Source organism: Sarcophilus harrisii, chromosome 1 (genome assembly GCF_902635505.1).
Source record: "Sarcophilus harrisii chromosome 1, mSarHar1.11, whole genome shotgun sequence".
Classification (NCBI taxonomy): domain Eukaryota; kingdom Metazoa; phylum Chordata; class Mammalia; order Dasyuromorphia; family Dasyuridae; genus Sarcophilus; species Sarcophilus harrisii.
Window position 1 is genome coordinate 426552813 of NC_045426.1, and position 21395 is coordinate 426574207.

Consider the following 21395-nt stretch of genomic DNA (forward strand, 5'->3'; position numbering starts at 1 on the left):
CATGAGAATTTTGTTCTGATTTTTCTTTCATAAAATAACAAATATGAAAAAATGCATGAGAATTTTTTTCTGATTTTTCTTCCATAAAATAATAAATATGAAAAAAATACATGAGAATTTTGTTCAATGACCAGTGAGTAAACATTCAGGAGGAACCAAATAGCATCAATCTTAGAATAAATACATTTTATGTATAAGTATGCATTATATATATATATTATATACATATATATATATATATATATATATATATACATATGTATGTATATGGTTGTGGCTGTATTATATCATTATATCTATCTTTATATATATATATAAATATATGTATATATATATATATAGTTATACAAGAAATTATAAGGCAAAAAGAAGTTAAAAAATAAATTCAAAAATTCCTTTCAGATTTTTCTCAATGAATCAAATGGAGAAAGTGGAGGACTTAGGTTTTTTGGTCACACAATGTAAACCAAAAAAATATTTTATGAGACATTATTTCATATTCAAGTATTCATAATAGGAATTTAAAACTTCAAGAAACATAATTGAAGATTTTGTGCTGTTAGTTATTTCATTTAATTGTTTTATTTTTTCCTGTTCATAAATGTATATATTTTTTGATACACATTTCTTCAGGAATCATGTTGGAAGAGTAAACTCAGAACAAATGGAAAAATATCAGAGAAGAAAAAAAAAAACAGAAAAAAGTGAACATAGCATGTGTTGATCTACATTCAATCTCCAAAATTTTGTTTATGGATGCAGATGGCATTTTCTATCCATACTTTATTGTTCTTCTGTTGGATCACTGAGCTATTGAAAAGAATCAAGTCTTTCATGACTAATCATGGCACAATCTTCCTATTACTCTATACAATGTATTCCTTGTTCAGCTTGTTTTGCTCAGCATCAATTTGTGTAATTCTTTTCAGGGCTTTCTAAAATCAGCTTATTCACCATTTTTTATACAACAGTAATATTCCAGAACTTCCATATACCATAACTTATTCAGGAATTCCACATTCAATTGGACAATGGTTGAAAAAGTTAAGCAATAATAATGGCTTAATGAAATGGGATATTATTGTTCTATAAGAAATGATAAGCAGGCTGATTTCAGAAAAGTCTGGAATATATACATGACATGATGCTAAGTGAAGTCATCAGAATCAGAGGAACGTTGTATAGTAACAAGATTATGGGATCATCAGCTAAGACAGGCATAGCTCTTCTCAGCAACACAGTGATCCAAAATAATTTCAATAAACTTTGGATGGAAAATGCCATTCACATCGAGAGAGAGAACTATTGAGACTGAATGAGGATCCAAGCATCCTACTTTCACCTTGTTCTTGTTGTTCTTGTTGTTGTTATTTGCTTTTCCTTTTTTCTGGGTTTTTTCCCCTTTTGTTCATATTTTTCTTTCACAACATTACTAATATGGAAATATGTTTAAAATGATTGTGCCTGTATAAACTTTATCAGATTGCTTGCTATTCTGAAGTAGGAAACACAAAGGAGTGAGGGAGAAAAAAAATCGGGATGCAACATTTTACAAAAATTAATGTTAAAAACTATCTTTAAATGTAATTGGAAAAACAAAATTCTATTGAGAAAAATAAAAATAAATAAAATTTGATTGCTGAAAGGTAGCATGATATCTTGGGATATACTACTAGATTATTCTTAAGGAGCATGACTTAAACAGAGTTACAAAAATGTATCAGCACATTCTTTCTTCCAGTGTCATCTAAATCCAGTGGCAAGACAGAGGTCAAGAAAATTGGTAATGGCCTGGAATGCAGTGGATGATTTTGGTGTCTTTCATGTATGGCTAAGCTTTTTCCCTTTCTCTGATCTCTTTGGAATAGATCCAGGAATACTCTAGGTTTGTGCAGTTTTAAGCATGTAAACTCATGTTCCTGGATTACTTTTCAGAATAGGTAGACCAATTCTAGGGTGTGGTTGACATTATATTAAGGCCAGGACATTAAATGTCTTCTAAATGAAGTTCAGAATGATTTTAAAGGCTTTAACCTAAATATTATATAGGGGAAAAAACTAATGGGCAATTAAATACCAAGTCTATCAATCAAAAATATTTTATTAAATACCTACCAGGTATGTGCCAGACTCTTAGGATACAAAGGCAAAAGTCAGAAGCCATTTTGCTCAGTTATATTAAATTGGGTTAGCAGAGGAAGAATTTAAGTATATAAATATATGCAAATTAAATACAAAATTAATGAAAGTGATTTTTCTGGGAAGGATACTAATAAGAAGGAGGATCTAAAGAGGCTTTATATAGAATGAATCTCTTGAGAAGAATTATGAAGGATTAAATGAAGTATTCTAAGAGGTAGAAACAAAGTGAAACATAAGAGCAGCCAGTGCAAATGTATGGGATCAGGATATAATAACATGTAAGGAATTGTGAGAAGGCAAGTTTGATTGGAGTTTAGAGTGAAGAAATACAAATAAAGTAATGTAATAGGTCAGAAAGGTAGTTTAGAATTTGGCTTTGAAGGGCTTTGAAAGCTAAATCAAGGAACATAGATATATAGATATGAATATATGTATGTGTGTTCCTATACATACATGTAAATGTATATGAATACCCATATATATGTGTGTATACATATGTGTGGGTGGGTGGGTGGGTGTGGGTATATCTTCCCTGAGAGACAAATGGAGGAGACATTGCAGTTTTTTGAATAAAGAAGTTACATGATCAGATAGATATATACTTTAGGAAATCACTGATAACTGTGGGGAGGATGAATTGGATAGGGTGAAGACAAGAAAGTGTGTATATTTAGAAAGACTCCTGAAAAGGTAAAGAAGAGAGATAATAAGGCTCAGAATTAGATTGGTGCAGCATGAGTAGAAAGAGGAAAATGTGATTAATAATGTGAAGTTAGAAATAGCAAGATTTGTCAACTGATTAGATGTATGTGGAGTAAGAAGGATAGAAGTTAAGGATAAATGGGGTTGCAAAATTGGAAGGACTGCAGTGATCTAAACAGAAATTGGAAAGTTTAAAAAATAGAGTTTAGAGAGAAAGATAAACAGTTCAGTTTTTATGTGTTCAATGTGAGATTCCTGCATTGTGGAGGATTGCCTATATACCTTAACCCTTACATCTCTCTCAAAATCTACCTGACTTGTGAATATACATAACCATTCTGACATTAGTGTTTAAACAATATTTGATTCTATTTGTTCTTCCCAAAGAACCCTCAGTTCCTTTTAGTCAGTTAATCAGTCAATAATCATTTAATATGTGTTTACAGTGTTCTAGGCATTATATTAAGCTTTTGGAACACAGAGAAAAGCAAAAGAATAAATATTTTAAGGAACTCACATTCACATAGAGAAAACAACATTAAAATAACTGTGTACATATAAGATACATATAGTAAGCAGAAACTTATTTCAAAAACAAAACATCAAAAGTAATGCATGTTAGTAGAAAGTAAAAGAAGATTTCATGTTTGAAGGTGAGAATTGAGTTAATTTGTAAGTCAGGGAAGTCTGTAAGCAGAGCTGTGGAGGGAGAGTATTTTAACCTTGAGGGAGATAGGCAGTGAAAAATTATAGTATAAGCAAAAGTATATTATACTATAGTAATTACAGTATAAGGAGTATAGTGTGATAGAAACAAGTAGGCCAGTCTAGCTAGATCAAAATCTATATTGAAGAAAGTACAGTGTAAGACAACTGGAAATTTATGAATTGATCAAATTATTAAGGGATTTAAGTGACTGAGTAGTTGATATTTTACTTTGAAAACACTGGGGAGGGGCAGCGAGGTGGCACAGTGGATAGAGCACCAACCCTGAAGTCAGGAGTACCTAAGTTCTAATCTGGCCTCAGATGCTTATTGGAGAAAAACACTTTGGAAACTGAGTAAGGGAGAGAGAGAGACCTGTGGAAAGAAGAACCAGACTGTTGCAATAGTACATGCATAAAGTGCTGAACTGCAGTAATAGAGAGAAGGGATACAGAAGAGGTGTGAAAGTAGAAACAAAATGACTTGACAGATTTATATATATTATAAATACATATATATATATATATATATATATATATATAATATATATATGGCATGAGTAAGGGTGACACTAAGGTTGGTTGCCTAGAATTCACCAATAATGGTGAATTGGATATATTAATAAGAAAGGGGGAGGATTTCAGATAAGACAAATTATTAAGATGCCTAAAAGAAATACAGTTTGGAACTGTCCAAACAGCAAAATGGTGATGAAGTACTAGAGCTCAAGAAAGAGATCAAAGTTGGATTATGAGAATCTAGAAATCAACCACATAAAAATGATAATTAAAACCATAATGATGAATTGAGAACATAGGAGAAGTTGACCCAGCATGGAGGCTTGCAGGAATTACCTTGGTGGGTGAGAAAACTAAGAGACTGTGAAATCTCAGAGAGAAAAGGTACTGGGGAATAAAATATTATCCAGGTAGAATGAGAGGGAGGAGATGCTTATATTTAAGAAATTAAGAGATGAATGATAATTATGGAGAAAGTGGCTTCAACTGAATGATGTCAAAAGCTAAATAACAGAGGGTTAGAACACAGTGAGGGGAAAGAAAGTGGAAGCATCTAATATAAAAGTCTCCTCTGCCAGCCATCAGAACAAAAAGACATCATATACAGGACAATTTATATTGAACCAAACAAAAATGGAGTGGGTTCCCAAAGGAAAACTATTCCCTTTTTGAGTCTCTATAAGCCTACACAATTACTTATACTGGAAAAATTAAGGTCTCCACATTTATTTTCCATTATAGCTGTGCTTTGCTGGTCCTTGTTGCATATGGTTCTCTGACATCCCTATCTTTCATTGTTAACCAGGGCATTGAAAAGGCCTGTTGGCTTCTTCTACCCCATTCACTTTTTTAATTATTTAAGCATCTCTGTCTACCATTTACTTTGTTGAATGGATTCCGTTACGGAAAGTAGGGATAGGATCTTCAGCTCAGCATCAAAGTCTCTTCCTCCCACTTCTAGGAATTCCCTGTGAAATGAGGGCAATCTTACCTTCATTTTGGTATGCCAATAGTTTTGTTAGCTCGTTAATGTAGATATTTCTCACAATTAAAAGATCTGTTATTGTCGATCCTGAGTATCCATTGTTCATGTTCTTCCATTAGTTTACTCCAGGGAATCTACTCAATATATCTGAATACCATCCTTTGTTTATTGAGACATTAGAAAAAAGTCAAATTGAGTATCTAAGATGTCCATCACATATCTCCCTAACCCATCTTCCATTTCAATCACATTTTTGATAATGTCCTTTAGAGTATTTCTACATAAAACATGTCCCAATATATGTCTTTCATTAAACTTTTATCTCATCAATACTAATTTACTTGGCTTAAAGTCATAAACTCAAATAGGAGCCTTTAAGGAGTTGTTCCCTTTTCCCTAAATTATTTAGATTAGCCTCTTCTTTCCCCCACTCATTTTTCTTCTTTCTTTTCTTTTGTTTTCCCAATTTTCATTCTTCTCTTCTAAATTTTAATTCTTCATATTTATGGGATTTGATTAAAGACATCACATGAAACTTATTCTAAAACTGTTTTACATTATGCAAACAGAACTGGCTAAAAAGTGAACAGATTCTGTTGATCATATCTTGGAATGTGAAGGAAAAGCATGGTGCTGTATCTATTGATGCCAAGTAAGTATTTGATTACTATTGCTTTTCTATCCATTTAATTATCAGTTTGATTGAATTGGCAGAATTAATTGATTTTTTGACATAGCTGTAGAAAGACTTAGACTGAATTTTTTTTTCTCAGAGACAAGTAGTTAGCTCTTACTAGGGATGGTAAATTATCAACCATCTGCTGATTTATATGTATGTAAAAGTGCTGCCATTTGAGGAAGCACTGTTATATGAGTGCTTTTTTTTTCTTCCTGTGGGGGTCTCTGCATTTAGAAGAAAATGCTCATGATATTTTCAGTTTGCTTTTCACTTAGAGCTAACCAAAAAAATGCATCATTGTGGTTCAAAGAGAAAACACTTAACACAGTTTATAAAAAATTCACAAGCTTTCACCAACATCAAATAGCTCTTAGGAAAGTACAACTTGATAGGTTAAGTGAAAATACACTCAAAACATACCTACTATTAAAAATTAAAGAAGAAAGGAGCAGTTGGGTGATCAGTTTCGTGATCTTCCAAAGACTAATTCATTTGGAAAGTTATTAAAAACAGTTTTGTTGAACATCCCTCTACTGGGGCCTACTATCTCCAGTGATTTGTTCAAGGGATTAAAAAAATGGAACATGGGTTGAAAATACAATATTCCTGAGCTGGAGTTTCCCTTTGAATAGACTGCCATGCTTGTATTCCTATGGTACCATGTGCTCTTGCTCAGAGCTGTTAAACACTGGCCATGCCAGAGGCAGCTGCATTTCAGTGGGGTGTGAAATTATCCTATGCATATTTGGTAGAAAAGTTAAGTGTATGCATTGTAATTTTAGGAGTGATAGCAAACAAAGCAATACACTCAACATTCATGGTATTATTTCAAAAGAGAAAACCTAATTTTGGTTTCCCATCTCTATGCACATGCCACCTGTTAAACTGATTCTGATAAGTATTTGTTTTAATTTATAAAGAAAAAGGAAAATCAATTATGGATGTTACACAAATTAAGGGTGACCATCAGGGGCCTCAGAATATCCCCCTTAAAAACGTAAAATTGTGAAGTCTATTCATTTATTTTCTTTGTCAAGTACAGTGACTTAAAGGCTTATTTGCGAAATGTCAGGATTTTGACCCTTCCCCCCAACTGACAGGGGTAACAGGAGGAGACTATTCTCAGTATCACTTGTAGAATGTCATTTTAATCATTAGGATGGTAGTGTAGTTTGAAAATGAATGGAAATCAGCTGCTCAGTGATTAAAAACCGGTGATGAAACAGCTGCTCTCACAATCTCACCACCTGGCAGTGGGTTCAGAGAGCAGCAACTGAAGGCTGGGGAATAGGGGGTTGTGTGACTGACCTAGATTCTGATGAAAAAAAGGAGAATGCACTGTTTATTAGAACCCATATATGTCTATTTCCTTGGTTAAGTGACTATAGGAAGATAAGTTTGATTATTTTAAGGAAAATAAGATATTGTGTCAGCCTTGTTCACCCTTTTAAACCTTGTGTTCCAAATTTTTCTCCCTCTTTTCCTCCCAGATCCTCCCCTAAACAGCAAATAATCCAGTACAGATTAAACACATACAATTTTTCTAAATATATTTCCACATTTATGCTGCACAAGAAAAATCAAATCAAAAAGGAGAAAAATGACAAAGAAAAAAACAAGCAAACAACAACAAAAAAGGTGAAAATATTATGCTGGGATCTACATTCATTTCCCATAATTTTCTTTCTTGATGCACTTGGGTCTCTCCATCACAAGTCTATTTGAATTGGCCTAAATCACTTCATTGTTGAAAAGAGCCAAATTCATCATGCTTGATCGCAACAAAATTTTGTTGTTGCTGTGTACAATGTTCTCTTGGTTGTACTCACTTCACTTAGCATCAGTTCATGTAGATCTCTCCAGACCTCTCTGAAATCATCCTGTTGGTCGTTTCTTACAGAACAATAATATTCTTTAACATGCATATACCATAACTTATTCATCCATTCTCCATTTAATGGACATCCACTCAGTTTCCAGTTTCTTGACATTACAAAGGAAAATATTTTTTGCACACGTGGGTCCTTTTCCCTCATTTAAGATCTCTTTGGGATACAAACGCAATAAAGAAACTGCTTGATCAGAGGGTATGAACACCCTGAAAGCCTTTTCGTCATAGTTCCATTTTTCTCTCCAGAATGCTTAGATCACTTTACAAATCCAAAAACAATGCATTAGTATTGCAGCTTTCCTGCATTTCCTCCAACATTTATCACCATCTTTTCCTGTCATCTTAGTTAGTCTGAGAAGTGCATAGTGATATCTCAAAATTCTCTTAATTTGCATTTACACAGTAATGTAGAGCATTTTTTCATATGACTAGAAATGAGTTTAATTTCTTCCTATGAAAATTAGCTGTTCATATCTTTGACGATTAATGAATTGGAGAATGTCTTATATTTTTATAAATTTGAGTCAATTCTCTATTATTTTAGAAATGGGGCCTTTATCAGAGCCCTTTGATGTAAAAAAAAATTTCCCAATTTTCTGCTTTCCTTCTAATCTTTTTTTCTTTTTAAAAGTTTTTTTATTGCCAATATATATATATATGATATACTTTGTTATTACTTTGTCTATTTCTAAAAATAATTTCTTGGGAGTTCAATTGAAATGGCACTGAATAAGTAGATTAACTTAGGCAGTATTATCATTTTTATTATATTAACTTTGCCTACCAATGAGCACTTGATATATTTCCGATTGATTACATCAGACTTTATATGTGTGAAAATGTTTTGTAATTGTATTCATATACATTTTGACTTTTACTTGCCAGGTATTTTTATTTTATATTATCCACAGTTATTTTACATGTGTTTCTTGTAAACAGAATATTATAGAATTTGGGGTTTTAATCCAGGCTGCTATCATCTTCTATTTTCTGAGAGTTCATCCCATTCATGTTCATAGTTAAAATGGCTAATTCTGTATTTCCTGCCATCTTATTTCCCCCAAATTATATTTTTCTCCTTCCTTTCTCCCTTTGTGTCCTCCCCAATATTTTGCTTCTGACCACTACCTCCCTCAAACAGCCCTCACTTTTTACAACTCCTGCTCCTTTCTTACTCCTTTCCTCTTCTACTTCTATTATCCCTTCTTTCCTCTTAATCTTGGATGCATTTTTTCTGTTTGTACAAAACCTTTTTAGTTTAACATGATCAAAATTATCCATTTTGCTTTTCATAATGTTTTCTAGTTCTTCTTTGGTCCACAGTAGATTCTTTAGTGATGTTCTGCTGCTCCTCCACTGCAAAAGCCCCATCTCTTAGTGCAATAGAAGGATTATAGGTAGATAGAAGGGAAAAGATGATATGGTAACATAATAGTAATCATTCCATATAATGTTGTAACCTAGTCATTTTTTGATTCATAGTCCAATTCATGAAGGTACCTTCTGATATACTGTTGGTATTAACTGAACACTCCCAAACTCTCTCCTCTCTCCTCTCCTCTCCTCTCCTCTCCTCTCCTCTCCTCTCCTCTCCTCTCCTCTCCTCTCCTCTCCTCTCCTCTCCTCTCCTCTCCTCTCCTCTCCTCTTCTCTTCTCTCTCTCTCTCTCTCTCTCTCTCTCTCTCTCTCTCTCTCTCTCTCTCTTCTCTCATTCTCTTTGTGTGTGTGTAAAAACTCTGAATTTAATTATGCTATTCTGCTACTTACATTTAGGAAAAGAAAAACAAAGCATAAGACACATCTAGAGGTCTAGGTTTAATCTCCTAGTCAAGCCCCTTGTCAGAATGTTTTTTTTTTTCTTACCATATAGAAAAGAATGTCTTTCCCCTATTCCTCCTACACACAAGAGGCAGAGGCAGAGACAGAGACACAGAGAGAGAGGAAGAGGGAGAGGGAGAGGGAGAGGGAGAGAGAAAGACAGAGATAGAGAGACAAAAACAGAGAAGAGAGTAAAATAGAAAGATTATGAGACTGAGACAGAAAGAGACAGAGAGAAAGAGGGAGAGGGAGAGAGAGGGAGGGAGAGAGGGAGAAGGAGAAAAAGAGGAAGAGCTAGAAAGAGAGGAACATCAAGAGGGAAAGGAAGAGGGAAAGAAAGAAGAGGGAAAGAGGGAGAGGGAGAGGGAGAGGAAAGAGAGAGAGAGAAGAGAAGAGAGAGGGAACACTCTATACATGCTGCACATTTAGGAAAAAAGCAAGAGATCAGAAGGAGTCACTCTTTTAAAAATGTACCAAATAACAGCTCTTTTATTGCTAACTAGCCACTTTGATGCAGTCTTCCCTAGTCTCCTTCTGCCTTTTTCCATTATCCCTCTCTCCCATCCTGACAATGATGAGTAGTGGGAGTAGGAGGAAGGAACCACTGAAGTCTTACTCTGTCATCCCAAAGCTCCAATTTTTACAGAATTTATGGGTACCAAAAGCAAAATGGGCCCAAGTGAGGGATTCCCAGGAAAGTGATTCATCTAGATTATGTGTGAACAGTAGTAGCTAGGACCTGTGTCTATCACTAATTATGTTCCATGGAATGGCTAGTGGTAATTTCCTAATTAGTCTTCTTACCTCAAATCTCTACAAGAACATTTCAATACATCAGATATTATCAAAAACCTTTGGTGACTCATTATTTTTCCTAGTAGAAAATACAAACTCTTTACCCTGATGTTTAAAGCCTTTTATGATCTGTCTCTAATCTGCCTTCCTAAAATTGTTTCATATTACTTCCCCTCACACAATATTCCATCCCAACTGTTCCCTAAACTCTTACCCCTATACATTTGCATAAACCCCAGGTGTTAATCTCAATAACTGAAGGTACTCCCTCTTTATCTCTGTCTTTCAAGATCTTTATTATCTTTTACAGCTTAGCTCACCATATACCTCTTCTTTGAAATTTTGGCTAATTTTCTTGTTAGCATTTTTTCCCTCATCAAATTTCTTAGTAGTTCCCACTTTGGCTTCATTTTTCCCATTTCCCCCCATATACCAGTCATTGTGTTAATAAAAAGATAGTCCCTGCCCTCAAAAAGCTTACAGTATAATGGAGAAAGAAAAAAAAATAATAAAAAGGGAAGTGGGTAGCAATGGAGGGGAAAGGGACTTTAAGAAACTCAGAAGAATACCCAGCACAAGAGCATCTTGTTCCATGGACCTGAAACCAGCTAGAGCAAGATGAATAGCCCTGAAAATATAATTCATATCCTGTATAAAGAAAAGCTTTGTCAAAAAGTTATCAAAAAGTTATCAATCTAGCAGTGTTACTACTGGGATTATATCTCAAAGAGATCATAAAGAAGGGAAAGGGACCTGTATGTCGAAGAATGTTTTTGGCTGCCCTCTTTGTAGTGGCCAGAAACTGGAAACTGAGTAGATGCCCATCAGTTGTAGAATGGCTGAATAAATTGTGGCATATTAATATTATGGAATATTATTGTTCGGTAAGAAACAACTAGCAGGGTGATTTCAGAAAGGCCTGGAGAGACTTACACGAACTGATGCTGAGTGAAACGAGCAGGGCCAGGAGATCATTATATCTTCAACAACAATACTATATGATGATCAATTCTGATGGACCTGGCCATCCTCAACAATGAGATGAACCAAATCAGTTCCAATGAGCAGTAATGAACTGAACCAGCTATGAGTTCTCTGGGGATAGAACTCTGGGAGATAACTAAGAACCATTACATTGAATTCCCAATCCCTATATTTTTGCCTGCGAAAGAACTCTGGGAGATAACTGAGAACCATTACATTGAATTCCCAATCCCTATATTTTTGTCTGTCTGCATTTTGGATTTCCTTCACAGGCTAATTGTACAATATTTCAGAGTCCGATTATTTTTGTACAGCAAAATAACGATTTGGTCATGTATACTTATTGTGTATCTAATTTATACTTCAATATATTTAACATCTACTGGTCATCCTGCCATCTAGGGGAGGGGGTGGGGGGAAGGAGGGGAAAAATTTGAACAAAAGATTTGGCAGTTGTCAATGCTGTAAAATTACTCATACATATAACTTGTAAATAAAAAGCTATTTAAAAAAAATAAAAATAAATGATAATGACAGAGAAAAAAAAAGCTTTGGAAGGCATTTGGTACTTTACTTGTTTTCCCATCAGAAGGGAAAGGAGACTGAGGGATATGGTACCCAGACTTTAGTTAGTAGCATAATGATGAAATTAGAAGTGATGAGCTTGTTCTGGCAGGGGAAACTACAAATGATTAATACCTTTTCTTTTCTAAATAATATTTTATTGTCCTCAATTATATGTTAAAACAATTAACATTTCTTTTAAAGTTTTGAGTTCCAAATTGTATTCCTCTACACCTTCCTCCCTTAACCCCTCTCTTAGGTTGTAGATAACCCAAAACAGTTTTCATGTAAGATGTTTATATTTTGGTCATTTTATACAAAAAGACTTGAAAAGAGAAAGGGAAAAAGAGAGAGAAAAGAAAGACAAAGGCAGAGACAGACAGCTGGATAGACAGAAAAAGACAAAGAGAAATCGAGACAGAGACAGACACAAAGACATAGTGAATGGAAATGAGAGTATGCTTTGTTCTGTTTTCAGACAATATCAGTTCTGGAGGAGGGGGAACCAAAATGGTGGAATAAAAGCAGGAACTCATCCTTTCTTTCCCCCAACCCCTAAATACATCTTTAAACAAATTTTAGGGCCTCACAGCCCACAAAAAGACAGAGTAACTTTTTTTTTCTAGCAAGAGATAAATTAGAAGGTTAGCAGGAAAGGTCCATTGTGGCAGGATAGGAAGGCAGTGCAGTCCTGGGTCAGGCTGCATCAGCTTTGCCCCAGCACCAGAAAACCAAAAGCAGGTCTTGGGCCCTCCAAACAGCAGAAGCACTGAGGGTTTCCAGACTTCTCAGATCAAATACAACTCAGAACAAATACAAATACAGGATTTGAAAGATCAGGAGGAAAGTTTTATCTCACTAGAGTGAGAGGGCCAGAAAACCAGCAAACCAGGAGGAGAATCAGCAGCAGTGGCCACATGGTAGTGGTGCCAGTGATGGCATCAGTAGGAGCAGCAGCTTCCAAAAATCTCAGTCCACAACTAGTAGAAGGGTTGAGCAACAGGCCAGAAAGAGAATTATTTACCAGCGTTGAGGAAGGACTCTATTGCTTTGTTCATACTCAATAAAGTATTTCCTATTTCTTAGTCCCAGTGTGAGGGGAGCACAGCACACTAGAATTTACAGCCAGAGGAGATTAGGGAACCCCTTTATGGTTACAGAACAAAGAAGAGTGTGATTACTCATGGAGCCATGGCCCAAGAGACTAATAAATAAAATTTTCTTTGAATTATACCACCTTGGAAGAACTGAAAACTTAGATGTCCTTAGCAGGGTATCTGAAAAGAGCTGCATAAAACTCCTGAAGCTTGGGACATTGCACCTACTGTCCTGGACACAGAACCCTACTTTAAAAAAAGACTTAAAAGCAAAGAATTAGGCTGATAAAATGCCATAGACATTTAAATATGGTGACGAGAAGATCAAACACACACACAGAAAAAGATATCAGAGTCAAAGTTTCTATTTCTAAAGCCTCCAAGAAAAATATGAATTTCCCCCAGGCCATGGAAGACCACAAAGATTTTGAAATTCAAGCAGTGAAAAAAAAAAGGAAGCAAAAGGAGAGTAGTACACAAGAAAGTACACAAACCACAAACCTAATAAGGAGAAAAGCAAAAAGAGATTGTGAAATTCAAGTAAGGAAAAACTAAGAAATTAGAGTGGTGCAAAAGAAAATACAAAAATTTAATAAGAAGAGCAAAAATGGCCAAATGGAAAAGGAGGTGCAGAAGTTCAGAGGAAAATAATTATGTCAAAATCAGAATCGAGCAAATGAAAAATATTGACTTTATGAGAAAACAAGAAAGAATAAAACAAAACCAAAAGAATGAAAATGTAGAAAACAATTTGAAATATATCATTGTAATAACAACTGACTGGAAAATAGATCCAGGTAGATAATTTTAAAATTATTGGTCTACCTGAAAGTCATGATTTTAAAAATGCCTGCACATTACCTTTCAAGAAATTAATGAGGAAAACTGTCCTCACATCCTAGAACCAGAAGGTAAACTAGAAAATGAAAGAATTCACCATCATCTCCAGAAAGAAATCCTAAGATAAAATTTCTAGTAATATTATACCCAAAGAGAAAATATTGCAAGCATCCATAAAGAAAGAATTCAAGCCACAATCAGAATACTATAAAATTTAGAAATTCTTACATTAAAGGATTAGAGGTCCTTTGAATATGATATTCCAGAGGTCAAAAGAGCCAGGATAACAATCAAGAATCACATACTCAGCAAAACAGAGTTTTCAACTTTAAAGGGAAAAATGTATATTCAGTGAAATAGAAGAATACTAAGCATTCTTGATGAAAGTCAGACAGAGTTGACTAGAAAATTTGACTTTCAAATACAGGTCTCCAAGAAGCATAAGGAGGTAATCAGGAAAGGGAAATCATAAGGGAATTAATATGATTAATCTATTTATATTCCTACTTGGAAGGATTATTTTATACTTGTAATTCACAAGAATTTTCTCATTATTGGGACAATTTAAAGGGAACAGGTGTAAGTTGAATATGAAGACATAATATCTTCAAACATGAAGGTTTGAAGGGTAAACAAAAATGTAAGAGAAGAATATACTGGGAGAAAAAGAAAGGGAGATGTACAATGGTATAAAATACCTGCCATAAAAGAGGCAAGAGAAACCTTTTATAGTAGAAGGAAAGAGAGGGAGGGAAGGAGTGAGTGAATCTTACTGTCATCAGAAGTAATAAAAATTTATTTTCTCCTACAGGAAAATAGAAGAGGATATAGAACAGGGAAAGGTGATACGAGGAAAGGCATATTGGGTGAAGAAGTGGTCAGAAGCAAAACATTTTTAAGAGGCACACAATAAAAGGAAAGAGAATAAAATAAAAAGAGGATAATAGTTAGGAATAGCAATTATGAAAAGAATTTTGAAGCAAGTTCCTGTAAAGAAGGCCGCATTTCTCATATGTATAGGGAACTGAGTCAAATTTATTTTTTAAAAAGAGCCATTCCCCATTTGAAAAGTGATCAAAGATATGAACAGTTTTAAGATAAACTAATCAATCAATTTATAGCCATATTTTTAAAAAATTCTCTAACACACTAATGACTGTAAAAATGCAAATCTACATACATATATATATATATATATATATATATATATACATACACATATTAGATTGGTTAATGGTGAAGAGGGAAGAAATGACAGATGTTTGAGGGCATATGGGGAAAATGAGACCTTAACACACTGTTGGTGGAATTGTGAACTGATTCAGCCATAATGTAGAGTTGTTTGAAACTATACTCAATGAACTATAAAACAATGCATAACACTATTAGGCACATATTCTAAAAGAGATTTCTAAAAGAGATAAAGGACCAATAGATACAAAAATATTTATGGCAGTTCTCTTCTCAGGGCAAAAATTTGGAAATTCCTCATCAATTGGGGAACAGCTGAATAAATTGTAGTATGTGATTATAATGGGATGCTATTTTTCTATAAGATATGATGAGCAGTATACTATTAGAAAAATCTGGAAAGTCCTCTTGAGCTCATGCAAAGCGAAATGAATTGGGCACAAAGTAATAGAGTGCTGTGGAATGATCAGCTATGAAGGACTTTACTATTATTAGCAATACAGTGATCTAAGACTTCTCTGAAGGACTGATGATGAAAAATGCTATTCATTCCCACAGACAGAATGAGTTGTGTTTGAATATAGAGTGAAGAATACTTTTTTTCTTGAGTTTTTTTTTTCCTTTGGGGGTGATCTATGTTACATTTTGCAACATGACTTTTATGGACATTATTTTGTATAACTTCACATGTGTTTTCTCATTTGGGAAGGGGCGGGGGAAGGGACAGAATCTGGAACTCTAAATTTTAAAAAAAATATATGTTAAAAATTGTTTATATGTAACAGAAAATAAAATGTCAAGCACCAATTAAAAAACCAGAGAATATCAGATGTTATTTTTTTTCCTGTGGAGGCGATATCATGCTCCATCATAAGTCCTTTAGAGTTGTCTTAATTCATTGTATTGCTAAGAATAGCTATACCATTCACATTTCATCATACAATATTGCTTTTACTTCATACAACATGCTCCTTTTTCTGGTCACTTTACATGTTCATTCATTGCTCCTGTTAATTTTTCCAGGTTTTTCTAAAATAATCCTGCTTGCCATTTGTTTTAGCATAATAATAGTCTATCAAATCACAATTTGATCCCCCTTGAATTTCAGTTCCTAAATACAAAAAACAAAACAAAACAAAACAAACAAAAAAACAAAAAAAAAAAAAAAACCTGCTATAAACATTTTTAACCAAATAGGTTTTTTCCCTTTTTATGTCTTTGGGAAACAGACTGAGCAATGGTAGTAGTGTATAAAAGGTATACTTTTTTTGTAGACTTTAGGACATAATTTCAAATTGCTCTCCAGAATAGTGGGATCAGCTTATGAGTTTTCCCACATCTCCAACATTTGTCATTTTTCTTTTATTCATATTAGCCAATCTGATAGATGTGAGGTGCTACCTCAGAGTTGTTTATTTTGAATTTACTTATGAGTAGTGATTTCAAGCATTTTCATAACTATAAATAGCTTTGATTTCTTTGTCTAAAACCTGATCAAGTCCTCTGACCATTTATCCATTGGGAAATGGTTTGTATTCTTATAAATATAACTCTGTTCTTTACGAGTATTTTCTCATTTCTTATATCAATGGAACAATTAATAGGATATTTGCTGAGCAAATAGGCAAAATCTGCTTTTACAGGTATAGTTCCAGTTCTAAAGCACATTGATATGGAACTCTCACCTTATTAGTAGAAATCAATTCTTTCCATGTAAGTGTAAGGAGCAAGGCAGACCTGACAAGATTGAGAAAGAAGATCTCTTCAGCCTTTTTCAAGCTCTGACAGGAAAGATGAGAGAGGCCATCGTCACTTTAGGTTGTTAAAAGGAAATGCCCTGGGAAATCATGAGGAGAGCATCCCGACCCTAACCCTTGTTTGAAAAAGACTTCAGAGAAGTTGCACATGGGTGAAAACCAGGATTCTCTTCCTTGACTAAAATATATTACCTCACTTGCACTGAGAGAACTCCTACACATTGTATTGTTTAGGATATAATCATCTATGTAGAGGGCAGAGCCAAGATGGTGGAGAGGTCAGACAAGAACCTCTTCTGGTCTCCCTCAGAATCGACCCTCTCAAAAGGTTTTGGAGTGGCAGAACCCACAAATATTTGGAGTGTGACATTTCCAGCAGACCATATTTTGGAAGAACTTCAGGAAAGATCAAGCATGAGAGATAGGGGAGATAGTAACCCAGCATAGGGAGACCCATAGTGGAGAGCCTCTGTGGGCTGGGGAATTAACTAGGAAGCTCTTAGTCAAAATACAGCAGTGTTGGCTACTCTGTCCTGGTTCACAAGCCAGTGGATACCTAGACTGGCTGGGAGACCTCTAATATAACTACGGAGGGCAAATAGTGAGCCCCTGAACCCCAGGTTAAAAAGAAGAAATTGGCCACACCCATCCAGAACACAGGCTCCAGGAAAATTTGAAGCAACTGTCATCTGTAGAGAAAGCTTGGGACAATCTTCACTAAGAATACATCTCAAACCTTTAACAAACAATACTTTAAAAAGAAGCAAAAAAAGCTCTGACTATAGATAGCTACTATGGAGACAGCTGTAATGTCCTGGCTAGCTTTATGGAGGGCTTTTGCACCAGCCTTGGTTTCAGCAGAATAATCACCATGAGAATAGTCAGGGATAAAGTCCAAAGTCTTTATTGTCTCCTTCACAGTCTGCCTCCTTCACCTGGGGCTGGGCTAGTTTTCTGGGGGACCTTCAGATGATCCTTGGTATTAGCAGAGCAATGCAGGAGGCAGGAGAGCCACCAGGATAATGGGAAATGGGATGTCTCTCTTCCAGTCCTTGTTGGCTCTTATATACTCTATTATAAATACATCATCATAGGTGTCAATCTTGTAGGCAATTTTGCCTAACTGTATGAATGTCAATAAATCACTTAAGTGAAATGGATGAATACTTACAAAAATGTAGATTGCCCAGATTAACAGAAGAGGAAATATATTATTTAATAGTCCCATTTTAGAAAAAGAAATTGAACAAGCTTATAATGAACTCTCCAAGAAAAAAAATCTCCAGGAACAGAGGGATTTACAAGTGAATTTTACTAAAAATTTAAGGAATAATCAATTCCCATACTGTGCAAACTATTTGGGAAAATGGGGAAAGAAGGAGCCTACTGAATTCCTTTTATGACAGATATTTTGCTGATACTTAAACTAGGTAGGGTCAAAATAAAGAAAGAAAATTGTAGACCAATTTCCCTAATGAATATTAATGCAAAAATCTTAAAGAAAATAGTAGCAAAGAGATTACAGAAAGTCATCCCCAGGATAATATGCCATACCCAAGTAGGATCTATATCAGAAATGTAGGGCTGGTTCAATATTAGGAAAACTATTAGCATACTTGACTATATCAATAACCAAACTTACAGAAATTATATGATTATCTCAATAGATTCAGAAAAGACATTTGCCCAAATCCAGTACCCATTCCTATTAAAAACACAAGAGATCATAGGAATAAAAGGAATTTTCCTTATAATGATCAATAGCATCTATTTAAAACCATCAGCAAGCATCATATATAATGGGGATAAACTAGAAACAATCACAATAAGATCAGGAATAAGAAAGCTTGCCTATTATCACCATTACTATTCAATATTGCATTAAAAATGTTAGCTTTAGCAATAAGAGAAGAAAACAATTAAAAGAATTGGAGTAGGTCGAAAAATAAAATTGCCACTCTTTGCAGATAATATAATGTATACTTAGAGAATCCTAGAGAATCAACTAAAAAACTACTAGAAACAATTTACAACTTTAACAAAGTTTCAGGATACACAATAAATTTACATAAATTATCAGCATTTCTATATATTATCAACAAAGTACAGCAGCAAGAAATACAAAGAGAATTTCCACTTAAAATTACTGCAAATAATGTGAAATATGTGAGAGTCTACCTGCTATGACAAAGTTAGGAACTATATGAACCCAATTCCAAAATACTTTCCACACAAATGATCAGACCTAAACAATTGTAAGAATATCAAGTGCTTTATGGATAGCCTCAGCTAATATAATAAAAATGACAATTCTCTGTTAATTAATCCATTTATTCAATGTCATACCAATCTGCCAAAAATTTATAGAACTAGAAAAAATAATAACACAATCTATCTAGAAGAACAAAAGTTCCAGAATTACAAGAAAAGTAGTGAAAAAAATGCAAAGGAATATGGCCTAGATGTACCAGACCTAAGACTATATTATAAAGCAGTGGTCATCAAAACTATTTGGTACTGGCTAAGAAATAAAGTAGTTGACCAGTTGAATAGGTTAGGTTCGCAAGATACAGTAGTCAATGACTACTGTAATCTAGTGTTTAATAAACACAAAGAACCCGGCTTTAAGGATAAGAACTCACTATTTAACAATTTTTTTGGAAAAATTAGAAAATAGCAAGCAAAAATTACATATTGACCAGTACTTAACACCCTATTCCAAAATAAGGTCAAAATGGGTTCATGATTTAGACATAAAAGAGTGATAACTATAAGCAAATTAGAAGAACAAATGATAGTTTACCTCTCAGATCTGTGGGGAAGGAAGGAATGTATGGCCAAAGAAGAACTAGAGAACATTATGACAGGCAAAATATACAATATTGATTACAATAAGTTAAAAAGTTTTTGTATAAATAAAATCTATGCAGAAAAATTTAGAAAGGAAGCAGAAAACTGGAGAGAGGGAGAAATTTACAGCTAAGAGTTCTGATAAATTTCTAAAATACATAGAAAAAGAATACAAGTGATTCTCCAATTGATAAATGATCAAAGTATATGAACAGACAATTTTCAGATGAAGACATTAAAAATATTTCAAGTTATATGAAAAAATGCTGTAAATCACTATTGATCAGAGAAATGCAAATTAAGACAACTCTTATACATTTCTCAAATTGTCTTAGATACCAGAAAAAGATAATGATAAATTTGGAGGGGATGTGGGAAAACTAGGACACTGACACATTTTTTGTGGAGTTGTGAACTGATCTAACTATTCTGGAGAAAAATATGGAACTATACCCAAAGGGCTATCAAACTGTGCATACCCTTTGATCCAACAGTGTCTCTACTGAGCCTGTATCCTAAAGAGATCATATAAAAGGGAAAAGGACCCATATGTGCAAAAATGTTTGTACAGTCTTTTTTGTATTAGCAAGAGACTGGAAACTGAGTGGATGCCCATTGGTTGGGAAATGGCTGAATAACTTAAAGATATGTGAATGTTATAGAATTTTACTTTATAATAAATGATCATGAATGAATGAAGATTATATGATGATCAATCTGATGGACATAGTTCTTGTCAACAATGGGATGATTCTTGCCAGTTCCAATGGTCTTCTGATTAAGCGAGCCATCTGTAGAGAGAGGAGAGTGGTAACTGAGTGTGGATCACAACATAGTATTTTCACACTCATATTTTGTTTCTTTTCTCATTTTTTTCTTTTTTATCTGATTTTTCTTGTGCAGGATGATAATTGTGGAAATATGTATAGGAGAATTGTACATTTTTTAACATGTATTGCTTTACTTTTGGTCTAAGAGAGGGGAGAAAAAAGGAGAAGAAATTTGGAACACAAGGTTTTGCAATAATGAATGTTGGAAACTATCTGCATATATTTTGAAAATAAATGTAATTATCTAAAAAATATGTATTCCTTCTCTGCCTTCTGTTTTACTATAAATTTAGATAAATGGGTTTTCTTGGCTAAGGGCTATTGACTATACAACTGGTATTTGATAGGAAATGGACAAAAGCTTAGATATAGAGCTTTAGGTTTTCCTCCACTCCCACCCTCAAACAATAATACAAGACCAGTCAGTAGTTAACTTGAACTAAAAATTAATGGCTCTTAATATTTAAGGGAGCAAACGTATATTTCTAGTTTTGATTTCTAGTTTGATACTCTTTGTCTCTTTTTTATTAGAGCTTTTTATTGACAGAACATATGCATGAATAATTTTTCAACATTGTCCCTTGTAATCACTTCTGTTCCAGCTTTTCCCTTCCTTCCCTCCACCCCCTCTCTTAGATGGCAGGCAGTCTCATACATGCTAAACATGTTAAAGTATATCTTAAATACAATATATGTGTACATATTTATACAGTTCTCTTGTTGCACAAGAAAAATCAGATTTAGAAAGTAAAAATAACCTGGGAAGAAACACAGAAATGCAAGCAGCCCACATTCACTTCCCAGTGTTCTTTCTCTGGGTATAGCTGATTCTGTTCATCACTGATCAATTGGAACTGAATTGAGTCTTCTCATTGCTGAAGATAGCCACTTCCATCAGAACTGATCTTCATATAGGATTGTGGTTGAAATATGATACTCTTTTTCTAAAAAGCATAGAATTAATAACCTTTGTTTCCACCATCCTGCTTCCTGTCCTAGCAAAAATTAAAGTCTTCTTTGGTGAAAGATTATAAAAGGCTAAAAATA